At 47.6% G+C, this 16,984-nt stretch overlaps 1 pseudogene; it reads right to left on the reverse strand.

Moving 5' to 3' along the window:
* Positions 1 to 1,258: 1,258 nt before the first annotated feature.
* LOC112234797 lies at positions 1,259 to 15,502 on the reverse strand (annotated as a pseudogene).
* Between the last annotated feature and the right edge of the window lie 1,482 nt (positions 15,503 to 16,984).

Consider the following 16,984-nt stretch of genomic DNA (forward strand, 5'->3'; position numbering starts at 1 on the left):
TATGTGATGATTTAGTCACAGGAACCAACGTTTTCCCTAGCCACCGTGCTTCTACATCTGCATTGCTTTCTGTTTGGGGTTTTAGGCTGGGTTTCTGTATAGCACGTTGTGACATCAGCTGATGTAAAAAGGGCTTTATAAATACATTTGATTGAGAATACAAACAAAAACTGAATCGACTAGCTCAGGTTCTCCATTTCTCTTTCAATCATAGATCTGAACAGCACACCCCCTTTGCAATGACAACCGGACATTCTATGCTATTGATAAATGTAATTGGAGCATATACTCCCCCCGGTGGTCAAATTGAAGAAGACATTGTCAGCAGAAAAGATTAGCCTACATTTCTGAGATTGTGGGTCGGTTTCCCCGGATACAGATTAAGGACACTCTTGGATTTACAAGCATGCTCAATGGCTTAATCTGTGTCCGGGAAACCAGCCTGAAGTGTACCATTGCTGCTACAGGGAAATATAATGGTCAGTTTCACAGAGAAAATGTCAAAAACACACTCAGGAAATATAATGTTGTCCTCAGCATAATGTACATTTTATTATAATATTTGTTCTGGCATAATTGTAGGACAGTAACCATTGACATTTAATATGAAACATTATCAAAGATATCCTTTCAAATGATCATAATGTGCACATGTCTTTATACAGTAGATCACGTTAACCTTTTAACTTGTTGAATAAAGGGCCAGTCATTGAAGAGATGTGGTATATCACATCACCCATCAATTACCCGTCATTTCAACATGGACTACACCATAACACATGACATTCTCATAATACCGTCTCTCTCCAATCGGGTTCCAACGTCTCGTTAGTGGTGGACAAATACAGTGTAGAGAGAAAACCTTATTGGACATTACACAACAAAACCCTGACGCAACATATAGCTGTCGGACAGTCATCACCTGCATCCCAAATGGCACCCTATTCCCGATATAGTGCGCTACTTTTAACCGGGACCCATAGTAGTGCAATATGTAAGTAGTGCACTATGAAGGGAATAGGGCTCTGGTCAAAAGTAGTGCACTATGTAGGGAATAGGGCTCTGGTCAAATGTAGGGCACTATGAAGGGAATAGGGCTCTAGTCAAATATAGAGCACTATGAAGGGAATAGGGCTCTAGTCAAATATAGAGCACTATGAAGGGAATAGGGCTCTAGTCAAATATAGAGCACTATGAAGGGAATAGGGCTCTAGTCAAATATAGAGCACTATGAAGGGAATAGGGCTCTAGTCAAATATAGAGCACTATGAAGGGAATAGGGCTCTGGTCAAATATAGGGCACTATGTAGGGAATAGGGCTCTGGTCAAATGTAGTGTACTATATAGGGAGTCATTTGGGACACAAGCCAGGAACACACAATGACAGGACACATAAAGGCTCTTTGGACAAGCATAGGGCACTTTGTGACGAAGACACAACAGACATACTGTAGTGGACGAGTGACTCAGTAACCTGGCGACAGTCTGTTGTTAAAGAACGAATGACAAGGCTGGACGACTGACAGGACGGCATGTGCAAACAGACAGTGTGAGTGTGTCTGCCTGTCTGTGTCAGTGCATACATTCCTCTGTCTTCTAGGACTGTCATTCATCCCAGAATAAACATCTCTGTATATTCACGATGTTGTCGTGGTATCTAGCCAGGTATCTAGCTGGGTGGTGGCCGTGGCGATGCTCCCCGGGTCTCTCCAACCGCCGAAGGTCTTCTCCAGGAACACAGCGGTGGCCAGGGAGAGACGGTCCTGCTGCTTCCCCACCACCAGCTGCAGTCCCAAGGGTAAACCCTCCGCGCTCAGCCCCAACGGACACTGGGTCACCGGAAGGCCCAGAATGTTAAAGATACCTGTGAGGGATGAGAGAAGGGTACCGTGTCAGAGCTGCTAAAAATGTGGAACTGTACTTCAGGCAATAGCTGTCATTTAGGGATAGATATTTTCCTGACCAGGTAAAGATCATACGAGGCTCTGCAAACTACTGCCTACCTTCCACCACTGACACCAAGCTAGCTAAAGCACCACTGACCAGTGTAGGAGAAGTTGAAGGGGGTGAAGAGGGGATGGTGGTGTTTGGGGGCGAGGTGCGGGTGAGAAGGGTAGAGCAGAACCCCGTCTGTCCCCAACAGTTCCTCCAGGTCCTTCTGGAGAGACTCCTTCTGCTGCAGGATGAACTGGGTGGGCTGGGACCTCTGGAACATCTCTACCAGGACCAGACCTGAGAGAGAGAGGTAGAGAGAGAGAGGTAGAGAGAGGTAGAGAGAGGGGGGCAACGAGAGGGAAGTGACAGTAATTTGTATGTACCAACACACTCCCAGTCTGAATGGGTCGGGACCAGTGAAACATCTCTACCAGGACCAGAACTGAGAGGAGTTCTGGTTATTTCATTTACAACAATGTGCCCCACTTTCAAGAGCACTGAGTTAAATGAAAGACCATATAACATTATCCCCAGTTACAGACAACATGACATAGTTGACAAGGGAGAGAGAGAAAAGGAGGGAGGAACAGAGAAGTAGGGGAGGCCTACTACATGTCCTTAAACAATCACACACCATCACATAACCAACACATAACAATCACACACCTATAGCAGCCACGGTGTGCTTGGAGAGTCCCACAGTCCACTTAGCCATCTCCCATAGAGGCCACACCTTCTTCCCATGGTCAGACATCAGCTCTGCAAACGATGTGGGCTGCTGTTGGACGAACAGGCATATAGACCATTAAGGCAATACTATACATTCACCATGCACTCAGAGACAAGCAAACCTCACACAAATAGATACACACCTTTCCATCCTTCCCGGGGCTCCCATCATCGCACTCCAGATCTGGAAGGAGTATTTGAGCTGAGGAATCTTCAGCTGCTGAACTTTGACCCCCAGGTCTGCCTCCAGACGCTCTACCACCTGGGGAAGACATGGTGACACTGAATTCTCTAATGTTCTCTCCCTCCCTCTCTCTATTTTCATCTTCTAATCTTCCTCTGTCTCTCCTGATTCAACCATTTCCCTCATCTCTTATCTCCTTCTCTCTCTCTACCTCCTTTGCTCCATCTCCCCCTTTCTTTCTCCAACTCACCCTCCTCTCTCTCTCACCCTCCTCTGAGCCAGGACTAGCTGCTGGTCAACAGGAGACACCAGAGGAACTCTCCTGTCTCCCTCCCCTCCTCCCCCTCTCTCTCTCTCTTACCCTCCTCTGAGCCAGGACTAGCTGCTGGTCGACAGGAGACACCAGAGGAGAGCCTCCATCGTGAGGAACAGAGAAGAACCGTAGTCTCTTCAGATCCACCTCAGACGACAGAGACAACCTGCAGAGGGGGAGGCAGATAGAGAGAAGACATGGTCATATCTGGGTGTTATTAACATCTAGTCAATGTTCATGTTGTTTTTGTTGTTGCCCCTCTGTACCTGTCAGCGTTGGCTCCTCCCATAACTCTGAGCATTGGCAGCAGGTCCTGGGCGTAGCGACACATTGGGCCTGTACATAGGAAACCAGGCTGCTGCCCCGAGGCTGGGGGGAACTGACCCACGTTAGATACAACACCTACAGAGAGAGAGAGGAGAACTGACCCACGTTAGATACTACACCTACAGAGAGAGAGAGGAGAACTGACCCACATTAGATACTACACCTACAGAGAGAGAGGAGAACTGACCCACGTTAGATACTACACCTACAGAGAGAGAGAGGAGAACTGACCCACGTTAGATACTACACCTACAGAGAGAGAGAGGAGAACTGACCCACGTTAGATACTACACCTACAGAGAGAGAGGAGAACTGACCCACGTTAGATACTACACCTACAGAGAGAGAGAGGAGAACTGACCCACGTTAGATACTACACCTACAGAGAGAGAGAGGAGAACTGACCCACGTTAGATACTACACCTACAGAGAGAGAGGAGAACTGACCCACGTTAGATACTACACCTACAGAGAGAGAGAGAGAACTGACCCACGTTAGATACTACACCTACAGAGAGAGAGAGAGAACTGACCCACGTTAGATACTACACCTACAGAGAGAGAGGAGAACTGACCCACGTTAGATACTACACCTACAGAGAGGAGAACTGACCCACGTTAGATACTACACCTACAGAGAGAGAGAGGAGAACTGACCCACGTTAGATACTACACCTACAGAGAGAGAGAGGAGAACTGACCCACGTTAGATACTACACCTACAGAGAGAGAGGAGAACTGACCCACGTTAGATACTACACCTACAGAGAGAGAGGAGAACTGACCCACGTTAGATACTACACCTACAGAGAGAGAGGAGAACTGACCCACGTTAGATACTACACCTACAGAGAGAGGAGAACTGACCCACGTTAGATACTACACCTACAGAGAGAGAGGAGAACTGACCCACGTTAGATACTACACCTACAGAGAGAGAGGAGAACTGACCCACGTTAGATACTACACCTACAGAGAGAGAGGAGAACTGACCCACGTTAGATACTACACCTACAGAGAGAGAGGAGAACTGACCCACGTTAGATACTACACCTGTCTAGAGGGAGAATAATGGACAATATCAGTAGAACCCCCAGAAACACACACACAAGCAAACAAAACCACACAAACACACACAAAGGACGTGTGTTCATGTATGTTGATGATTCAACCATATATACATCAGCAAGCACAGCTAATGAAGTCACTGAAACCCTTAACAAAGAGTTGCAGTCTGTTTAGGAATGGGTGGCCAGTAATAAACTGGTCCTGAACATCTTAAACTAAGAGCATTGTATTTAGTACCAATCACTCCCTAAGTTCTAGACCCCGGCTGAATCTGGTAATGAATGGTGTGGCTGTTGAACAAGTTGAGGAGACTCAATTACTTGGTGTTCCCTTAGATTGTAAACTGTCATGGTCAAAACATACAGATGCAATAGTTGTAAAGATGGGGAGAAGTCTGCCTGTAATAAAGAGATGCTCTGCTTTTTGACTCCACAAAGAAGGTCCTGCAGCCTCTAGTTTTGTCTTATCTTGAGTATTGTCCAATCATGTGGTCAAGTGTTGCAAAGAAAGACCTAGTTAAGCTGTAGCTCATTGTAATCAGAGGGCTGATATAAATACTATGCTGCCAGTCTCTCTTGGCTAAGAGTTGAGAAGAGACTGACTACATCACTTCTTCTTTTGATAAGAAACATTGTGTTGAAAATCCCAAATTGTTTACATAGTCAACTTACAGTGCATTCGGAAAGTATTCAGACCCCTTAACCTTTTCTACATTTTGTCACGTTAGAGCCTTATTCTAAACCAGATTAAATAGTTGGTTTCCCCTCAACAATCTCCACACAATACCCCACAATGACAAAGCAAAAACAGTTTATTTTTATTTTTTATGTTTGCTAATGTATAAAAAAAAAATAAAAAATGAAAATATCTGAATTACATAAGTATTCAGACCCTTTACTCAATACTTTGAGGCACCTTTGGCAGTAATTACAGCCTTGAGTCTTCTTGGGTATGACGCTATAAGCTTGGCACACCTGTATTTGGGGAGTTTCTCCCATTCTTCTCTGCAGATCCTCTCAAGCTCTTTCAGGTTGGATGGGGAGCATCACTGCACAGCTATTTTCAGGTCTCTCCAGAGATGTTCGATAGGGTTCAAGTCCGGGCTCTTGCTGGGCCACTCAAGGACATTCAGAGACTTGTCACGTAGCCACTCTTGCGTTGTCTTGGCTGTGTGCTTAGGGTTGTTGTCCTGTTGGAAGGTGAACCTTGGCCCCCGTTTGAGGTCCTGAGCACTCTGGAGCAGGTTTTGATCTCTCTGCACTTTACTCTGTTCATCTTTCCCTCAATCCTGACTAGTCTCCCAGTCCCTGCTGCTGAAAAACATCCCAACAGCATTATGCGGTCATCACCATGCTTCACTGTAGGGATGGTGCCAGATTTCTCCCTATATGACTCTTGGCATTCAGGCCAAACAGTTCAATATTGGCCACAGCACCTCAGCCAGTCAAGGTCCTAAACGATATCATAACCGCCATCGATAAGAGACATTACTGTGCAGCCATATTCATCGACCTGGCCAAGACTTTCGACTCTGTCAATCACTACATTCTTATTGCAGACTCAACAGCCTTGGGATCTCAAATGATTGCCTCGCCTGGTTCACCAACTACTTCTCTGACAGAGTTCAGTGTGTCAAATCGGAGGGCCTGTTGTCCGGACCTCTGGCAGTCTCTACACAGGGTTCAATTCTCGGGTCGACTCTCTTCTCTGTATACATCAATGATGTCGCTCTTGCTGATTCTATGATCCACCTCTACGCAGACGACAAGATTCTGTATACTTCTGACCCCTCTTTGGACACTGCGTTAACTAACCTCCAGACAAGCTTCAATGCCATACAACTCTCCTTCCATGGCCTCCAATTGCTCTTAAATACAAGTAAAACTAAATGCATGTTCTTCACCCGATCACTGCCCGCACCTGCCTGCCCGTCCAGCATCACTACTCTGGACGGTTCTGACTTAGAATACATAGACAACTACAAATACCTGGGTGTCTGGTTAGACTGTAAACTCTCCTTCCAGACTCACATTAAGCATCTCCAATCCAGAATTGGCTTCCTATATCGCAACAAAGCATCCTTCACTCATGCTGCCAAACATACCCTCGTAAAACTGACCATCCTACCGATCCTCGACTTCGGAGATGTCATCTATAAAATAGCCTCTAACACTCTACTCAAAAAATTGGATGCAGTCTATCACAGTGCCATCCGTTTTGTCACCAAAGCCCCATATACTACCCACCACTGCGACCTGTACGCTCTCGTTGGTTGGCCCTCGCTTCATACTCGTCGCCAAACCCACTGGCTACAGGTTATCTACAAGTCTCTGCTAGGTAAAGCCCCGTCTTATCTCAGCTCACTGGTCACCATAGGAGCACCCACTCGTAGCACACGCTCCAGCAGATATATCTCACTGGTCACCATAGGAGCACCCACTCGTAGCACGCGCTCCAGCAGGTATATCTCACTGGTCACCATAGGAGCACCCACTCAGCACGCGCTCCAGCAGATATATCTCATTGGTCACCATAGGAGCACCCACTCGTAGCACGCGCTCCAGCAGGTATATCTCACTGGTCACCCTAGGAGCACCCACTCGTAGCACGCGCTCCAGCAGGTATATCTCACTGGTCACCATAGGAGCACCCACTCGTAGCACGCGCTCCAGCAGGTATATCTCACTGGTCACCATAGGAGCACCCACTCGTAGCACACGCTCCAGCAGATATATCTCACTGGTCACCATAGGAGCACCCACTCGTAGCACGCGCTCCAGCAGGTATATCTCACTGGTCACCATAGGAGCACCCACTCGTAGCACGCGCTCCAGCAGGTATATCTCACTGGTCACCATAGGAGCACCCACTCGTAGCACGCGCTCCAGCAGGTATATCTCACTGGTCACCATAGGAGCACCCACTCGTAGCACGCGCTCCAGCAGGTATATCTCACTGGTCACCATAGCAGCACCCACTCGAGCACGCGCTCCAGCAGGTATATCTCACTGGTCACCATAGGAGCACCCACTCGTAACACGCGCTCCAGCAGGTATATCTCACTGGTCACCATAGGAGCACCCACTCGTAGCACGCGCTCCAGCAGGTATATCTCACTGGTCACCATAGGAGGTAGCACGCGCTCCAGCAGGTATATCTCACTGGTCACCATAGCAGCACCCACTCGTAGCACGCGCTCCAGCAGGTATATCTCACTGGTCACCATAGGAGCACCCACTCGTAGCACGCGCTCCAGCAGGTATATCTCACTGGTCACCATAGCAGCACCCACTCGTAGCACGCGCTCCAGCAGGTATATCTCACTGGTCACCATAGGAGCACCCACTCGTAGCACGCGCTCCAGCAGGTATATCTCACTGGTCACCATAGCAGCACCCACTCGTAGCACGCGCTCCAGCAGGTATATCTCACTGGTCACCATAGGAGCACCCACTCGTAGCACGCGCTCCAGCAGATATATCTCACTGGTCACCATAGGAGCACCCACTCGTAGCACGCGCTCCAGCAGGTATATCTCATTGGTCACCATAGGAGCACCCACTCGTAGCACGCGCTCCAGCAGGTATATCTCACTGGTCATCATAGGAGCACCCACTCGTAGCACGCGCTCCAGCAGATATATCTCATTGGTCACCATAGGAGCACCCACTCGTAGCACGCGCTCCAGCAGGTATATCTCATTGGTCACCATAGGAGCACCCACTCGTAGCACGCGCTCCAGCAGGTATATCTCACTGGTCACCCCCAAAGCCAATTCCTCCTTTGGTCGACTATCCTTCCAGTTCTCTGCTGCCAATGACTGGAACGAACTGCAAAATCACTGAAGCTGGAGACTCATATCTCCCTCACTAGCTTTAAGCACAAGCTGTCAGAGCAGCTCACAGATCACTGCACCTGTACATAGCCCATCTGTAAACGGCCCATCTATCTACCTCATCCCCATACTGTATTTATTTACTTAAAATGCCACCAGGGGTCTTTTCACAGTCCCCAAATCCACAACAAATTCAAGAAAGCGTACAGTATTACATAGAGCCATTATTCAATGGAACTCTGTTGCTCAAATGAACAGCAAACCTGGTTTAAAAACAGATAAAGCAACACCTCACGGCACAACGCCTCTCCCCTATTTCACCTAGATAGTTTGTGTGTATTGTATTGACATGAAGGCTGTGTGCCCTTTTTAAATGTATGTAGTTCTGTCCTTGAGCTGTTCTTGTCTAACGATGTTCTGTATTAAGTTTCATGTTTTGTGTTGAACCCCAGGAAGAGTAGCTGCTGCTTTAACAACAGCTAATGGGGATCCTAATAACATACCAAATATTAAAATACACACACACCTGCAATTAAACACAACCACACGCACGATTAGAAGGAACTGGCCCTGTTACATCCTACAGAGACAGCAGATTGGTGTGAGTGTCTCTCACACACACAGGACGTGTCTCTCTGCAACCGGGGATAGATACAAACCTCCATGCACACAACACTCACACACAGGACGTGTCTCTCTGCAACACGGGACAGATACAAACCTCCATGCACACAACACTCACACACAGGATGTGTCTCTCTGCAACACGGGATAGATACAAACCTCCATGAACACAACACTCACACACAGGATGTGTCTCTCTGCAACACGGGATAGATACAAACCTCCATGCACACAACACTCACACACAGGATGTGTCTCTCTGCAACACGGGGATAGATACAAACCTCCATGCACACAACACTCACACACAGGATGTGTCTCTCTACAACACGGGGATAGATACAAACCTCCATGCACACAACACTCACACACAGGATGTGTCTCTCTGCAACACGGGATAGATACAAACCTCCATGCACACAACACTCACACACAGGATGTGTCTCTCTGCAACACGGGATAGATACAAACCTCCATGAACACAACACTCACACACAGGACGTGTCTCTCTGCAACACGGGGATAGATACAAACCTCCATGCACACAACACTCACACAGGACGTGTCTCTCTGCAACACGGGGATAGATACAAACCTCCATGCACACAACACTCACACACAGGATGTGTCTCTCTGCAACACGGGGATAGATACAAACCTCCATGCACACAACACTCACACACAGGACGTGTCTCTCTGCAACACGGGGATAGATACAAACCTCCATGAACACAACACTCACACACAGGATGTGGGGACAGATACAAACCTCCATGCACACAACACTTACACACAGGATGTGTCTCTCTGCAACACGGGGACAGATACAAACCTCCATGCACACAACACTTACACACAGGACGTGTCTCTCTGCAACACGGGGACACAAACCTCCATGAACACAACACTCACACACAGGATGTGTCTCTCTGCAACGGGATAGATACAAACCTTACACACAGGATGTCCACGCGGGATAGATACAAACCTCCATGAACACAACACTCACACACAGGACGTGTCTCTCTGCAACGCGGGGATAGATACAAACCTCCATGCACACAACACTCACACACAGGACGTGTCTCTCTACAACACGGGGACAGATACAAACCTCCATGAACACAACACTTACACACAGGACGTGTCTCTCTGCAACGCGGGGATAGATACAAACCTCCATGCACACAACACTCACACACAGGATGTGTCTCTCTGCAACACGGGGATAGATACAAACCTCCATGCACACAACACTCACACACAGGATGTGTCTCTCTGCAACACGGGGATAGATACAAACCTCCATGAACACAACACTCACACACAGGATGTGTCTCTCTGCAACGCGGGACAGATACAAACCTCCATGAACACAACACTCACACACAGGATGTGTCTCTCTGCAACGCGGGACAGATACAAACCTCCATGAACACAAACACAGGATGTGTCTCTCTGCAACACGGGGATAGATACAAACCTCCATGCACACAACACTCACACACAGGACGTCTCTCTGCAACAGGATAGTGAACACAACACTCACACACAGGACGTGTCTCTCTGCAACACGGGGATAGATACAAACCTCCATGAACACAACACTCACACACAGGACGTGTCTCTCTGCAACACGGGGATAGATACAAACCTCCATGAACACAACACTCACACACAGGACGTGTCTCTCTGCAACACGGGGATAGATACAAACCTCCATGCACACAACACTCACACAGGACGTGTCTCTCTGCAACGCGGGATAGATACAAACCTCCATGCACACAACACTCACACACAGGACGTCTCTCTGCAACGGGATAGATACAAACCTCCATGAACACAACACTCACACACAGGATGTGTCTCTCTGCAACGTGGGATAGATACAAACCTCCATGCACACAACACTCACACACAGGACGTCTCTCTGCAACGCGGGATAGATACAAACCTCCATGAACACAACACTCACACACAGGATGTGTCTCTCTACAACACGGGGATAGATACAAACCTCCATGAACACAACACTCACACACAGGATGTGTCTCTCTGCAACACGGGGATAGATACAAACCTCCATGCACACAACACTCACACACAGGATGTGTCTCTCTGCAACACGGGGATAGATACAAACCTCCATGCACACAACACTCACACACAGGACGTCTCTCTGCGGGATAGATACAAACCTCCATGAACACAACACTCACACACAGGACACGCGGGATAGATACAAACCTCCATGCACACAACACTCACACACAGGATGTGTCTCTCTGCAACACGGGACAGATACAAACCTCCATGAACACAACACTCACACACAGGACGTCTCTCTGCAACGCGGGATAGATACAAACCTCCATGAACACAACACTCACACACAGGATGTGTCTCTCTGCAACACGGGGATAGATACAAACCTCCATGCACACAACACTCACACACAGGACGGGTGATACAAACCTCCATCAACACTCACACACAGGACAACGCGGGATAGATACAAACCTCCATGCACACAACACTCACACACAGGATGTGTCTCTCTGCAACACGGGACAGATACAAACCTCCACACAACACTCACACACAGGACGTGTCTCTCTGCAACACGGGGATAGATACAAACCTCCATGCACACAACACTCACACACAGGATGTGTCTCTCTGCAACACGGGGACAGATACAAACCTCCATGCACACAACACTCACACACAGGATGTGTCTCTCTGCAACACGGGGATAGATACAAACCTCCATGCACACAACACTCACACACAGGACGTGTCTCTCTGCAACACGGGGATAGATACAAACCTCCATGAACACAACACTCACACACAGGATGTCTCTCTGCAACACGGGGATAGATACAAACCTCCATGCACACAACACTCACACACAGGATGTGTCTCTCTGCAACACGGGACAGATACAAACCTCCATGAACACAACACTCACACACAGGACGTGTCTCTCTGCAACACGGGGATAGATACAAACCTCCATGCACACAACACTCACACACAGGACGTGTCTCTCTGCAACACGGGGATAGATACAAACCTCCATGAACACAACACTTACACACAGGATGTGTCCCTCTGCAACACGGGGATAGATACAAACCTCCATGCACACAACACTCACACACAGGATGTGTCTCTCTGCAACACGGGGATAGATACAAACCTCCATGCACACAACACTCACACACAGGATGTGTCTCTCTGCAACACGGGGATAGATACAAACCTCCATGCACACAACACTCACACACAGGACGTGTCTCTCTGCAACACGGGGATAGATACAAACCTCCATGCACACAACACTCACACACAGGATGTGTCTCTCTGCAACACGGGACAGATACAAACCTCCATGCACACAACACTCACACACAGGACGTGTCTCTCTGCAACGCGGGACAGATACAAACCTCCATGCACACAACACTCACACACAGGTGTCAGACTGGACGCCCTCACCTGATGTTGGCTTGTGGCCGAAGATGCCGTTGAAGAATGCTGGGATGCGAATACTGCCCCCAACATCAGAGCCAACCCCTATCACGGAACCACCGCCCCCCAAAATACTGCCCTCCCCTCCTGAGAGAGACAGACAGAGAGATAAAGGTCATACTAGATGGTAGTAACAATATATAGAAGGTTGACAGTAAAGGTAACATTCTATTATCTGCTCCATTCCACCGTATTCCAAACATTCCATCCATTCCATTCCACCGTATTCCAAACATTCCATCCATTCCATTCCACCGTATTCCAAACATTCCATCCATTCCATTCCACCGTATTCCAAACATTCCATTCCACCGTATTCCAAACATTCCATTCCATTCCATTCCATTCCATTGGAGAATGACAACGGTGTAACTAACCGGAGCTTCCGCCTGGTATCCTCTCCAGGTCGTATGGGTTGTTGGTGATTCCATACAGGCGGTTATGGGACTCAAGCCACATGCAGAGCTCACTACAGTTAGTCACCCCCAGAGGAATGGCCCCTGCCCTCTTCAGCAGAGCCACCGGGGGAGCGTCCGTTGCCGAAATCACCCCCGCCGTGACACCAGCCCTGTGGAGTTAGGCATGCCTGGGGAGAGAGAGAGAGAGAGAGAGGGGGCAAGAGAGGGAGAGGGATGGTAAATGGGGACAGTGAACAAGGCATTGGAACAAACAAGGCTTCTATTTCAACTGTAGTAGTTCAGTAGGTTTCCAATTTCAGCAGGTTTAGACCTTGAGAGTGAGGGAATGGCACAGAGACAGATAGACTTCAGCAACAAACGTTGCATCAAGGACAACCAGTTGGGAAAGAACACTGATTGCAGCACAGGCACAACTACAGGTCAGGGTATTGGCCATGTTGATCATATTATCCTCACTATAAGTAGCATTAGTAACCTGCCCTGGACGCAAGACTCCATACTTTGGCACCAAACGTTGCATCAAATATTGAAATTCAACAGACAGCAGTACTGCTGCAGGTCAGGGCAGTGACCCTGTTTGCCAGAGTACCAGGGTACATAGACATAAAGTGACTCTATTCTAACCATCATTAGAAGGAGTAGCATTAGCAGCCTACCCTGGAGGGAGAAGGCCTCTTTGACAGTGAAAGGGACACCCAGTAGAGGAAGCCTGTCCTCCAGAACATCCTCTCCTCCTGTCTCCTCCTCTATCAGCTTATCCACCTGGGCTGCCTCCTGCAGGGCCAATGAAAACCTGAGAGAGATGGGTGGAGGGATGGAGGGAGAGAGAGAGAGAGAGAGACAGAGGGGTGGTAGGAGGGACGGACAGAGAATAGGAGGTAAGAGATAAAGGGAGGACGGGAGTGTGGCTTGACTTGAAATGCACAGTGAAAGTGGGTGTCCTCTCTCGATCTCACACACACACACCCTCTCTCTTACCTGTCCTTGACCATGGCATTGATGAGGGGTTAATCTCTTGGATGCGGTCTATGTAGGTCTGTACCACCTCCACACTGGTTACCTGAGAGAACAGGGGCAATTATATCAATTACAGTCTGATTCATCAAGATATCCTGTGCCCCAAATGCCACCCTATTCCCTGTTAGTGCACTACCTTTGACCAGAAGTAGTGCATTGCATAGGGAATAGGGTGCCATTTGGGACACAAACATGATCAATCCAAAAAAGAAATGAGAAGCACAACGGTGAATATTTAGGATGAATATGTCTATTCTCGTACGCTGTAAACACTGTTAAAAGCTATTCTGAGAGTACAATTGGCAGGATGTATAGAGACACTTTCCAGATGTTCAAAGCACTGTAACGTTACATAGCAGAGAGAGAACGGGAGTCGGGGAAAGAGTTCCTATTGTCTCTGTCTCTATCCCAAAATGGCACACTATTCCCTTTATAGTGCACTACTTTCAACCAGAACCCTGTGGGCCTTGGTCAAAAGTAGTGCACTATATAGGTCACCAGTTGCCATTTGGGATGTAGCCTCCTCTGACTACAGTGACCTTTGTGAAGGTTAAGTCAAGTCCCCTCCGGTGGCTCTACGTGGCCCCCTGCCACTATTGTTTACATTCTAGAAGTAAATCCCTCTCAACAGGGAGCCCAGCTCAACCATCAAAAGCCACACAAATCTGTGTCCCAACTGGTACCTTATTATGTAGTGTACTGCTTTTGAACAGAGCCCTGTATGGAATAGAGAATCAAACTACAGTATATCCTCTGGGATGTGACAGGATGTGTTTGAAAACACAACCAACTTGAATGTATTTTATATGAAATGTGAAATGCTAATTCAATAGGCTACTTTATTCAAGTAGGCCCAGAGTAATACAACTACTATTAGGTACGAAGTACAGTAAACTACTATGTCAGTAAACTACTGTCGTGAGTTATTACTAGCCTACATATCCCAGCATTCGTCAGTGCCACCGAGTCACCTTGCAGCATCTTTCTCTTCCCTAAACATTCCCGAGCTACGATGCATAATAAAACAAGCAACTGACAGTTCTTCATTTACCCCGGACATTTCTATATGACTACACGTTATGTCACGATCTACTGGGTGGCATTTAACTACCTAACAACACTTTAATAAAGTTCACCTGCCTCTCTCCGTCGAATCATGCGGGCGAGCCGCATCGCGGGGACCCTCAACAGTGGGTTGGTGATTGGTGGGAGCCTCCTCACCGACCTGTCGGCTCCCCGCCGCTGAGCGAGCAGCTGGAAGACGGCAAACAGCATCCCGACCGCTCCCCGCAGTACCGAGGCCAGGAACCGTTCGAACCGTGTCAGCGCCATTACTACCGATAGCGGAAGACTAGCTATTTCGACATGAGATTTCGGGTGCCAGAAATTGCCGTACTACTAAAAAAGATCCACTGCTCAGTCTCTATCCACTCTCCCAGAATGCAACGGGGGTGCTGTAATAAAATGAACCTCTGCCTCTGCTAGCGGCAGGTGTTATGTCAGACTCAAGTTTCTTGCATGAAAGTTAACCGGAATTTCCGTAGGGGACCCCATACAATCAGATATGTATTATCACCGCTACGGAAGAAAGACTGCAGTCAGAGTGCAGTATAACTACAGTATGCATAAACACTTTTTTTTACTGCAGTAATTTTGCAGTGTAACTGCAATTAGAGTGCAGTATAACTGCAGTACAATGCAGTTATCAACTGCAGTTGAACGCAGCAATTACTGCGTCCAAAATACCACAGTCGACTGCAGTTACTGCACTTCTCAAAACTACAATTTTTTGTTGTTGTCAGCGCACAATCACAATGAAAACGGTCTTATCTGCTGAAACTACACAGTGAAACAATTACATTGCATTGTTATACAGCAGTTTATTGTAGCAGCAAGCGCTGTCTTTGCAGTGTCGTTGTTCTGTTTACTACCGCTAGATGGCAGCAAACATCCCAGTCCAACGCTTCAGCTTCTCCATTCAGACCCGCAGAGACAAATAATGGTGTTCCAAAAAAGGTCCAGTCACCAGGACCACAAATACAAATTCCATCTAGACACTGTTGCCGTAGAGCACACAAAAAACTATACATACCTGGGCCTAAACATCAGCGCCACAGGTAACTTCCACAAAGCTGTGAACGATCTGAGAGACAAGGCAAGAAGGGCATTCTATGCCATCAAAAGGAACATAAATTTCAACATACCAATTAGGATTTGGCTAAAAATACTTGAATCAGTCATAGAGCCCATTGCCCTTTATGGTTGTGAGGTCTGGGGTCTGCTCACCAACCAAGACTTCACAAAATGGGACAAACACCAAATTGAGACTCTGCACGCAGAATTCTGCAAAAATATCCTCCGTGTACAACGTAGAACACCAAATAATGCATGCAGAGCAGAATTAGGCCGATACCCACTAATTATCAAAATCCAGAAAAGAGCCGTTAAATTCTATAACCACCTAAAAGGAAGCGATTCCCAAACCTTCCACAACAAAGCCATCACCTACAGAGAGATGAACCTGGAGAAGAGTCCCTAAGCAAGCTGGTCCTGGGGCTCTGTTCACAAACACAAACACACCCTACAGAGCCCCAGGACAGCAGCACAATTAGACCCAACCAGATCATGAGAAAACAAAAAGATAATTACTTGACACATTGGAAAGAATTAACAAAATAACAGAGCAAACTAGAATGCTATTTGGCCCTACACAGAGAGTACACAGCGGCAGAATACCTGACCACTGTGACTGACCCAAAATTAAGGAAAGCTTTGACTATGTACAGACTCAGTGAGCATAGCCTTGCTATTGAGAAAGGCCGCCGTAGGCAGACATGGCTCTCAAGAGAAGACAGGCTATGTGCTCACTGCCCACAAAATGAGGTGGAAACTGAGCTGCACTTCCTAACCTCCTGCCCAATGTATGACCATATTAGAGAGACATATTTCCCTCAGATTACACAGATCCACAAAGAATTCGAAAACAAATCCAA

The sequence above is a fragment of the Oncorhynchus tshawytscha genome, unplaced genomic scaffold, assembly GCF_018296145.1.
Source record: "Oncorhynchus tshawytscha isolate Ot180627B unplaced genomic scaffold, Otsh_v2.0 Un_contig_2792_pilon_pilon, whole genome shotgun sequence".
In the NCBI taxonomy this organism is placed as follows: domain Eukaryota; kingdom Metazoa; phylum Chordata; class Actinopteri; order Salmoniformes; family Salmonidae; genus Oncorhynchus; species Oncorhynchus tshawytscha.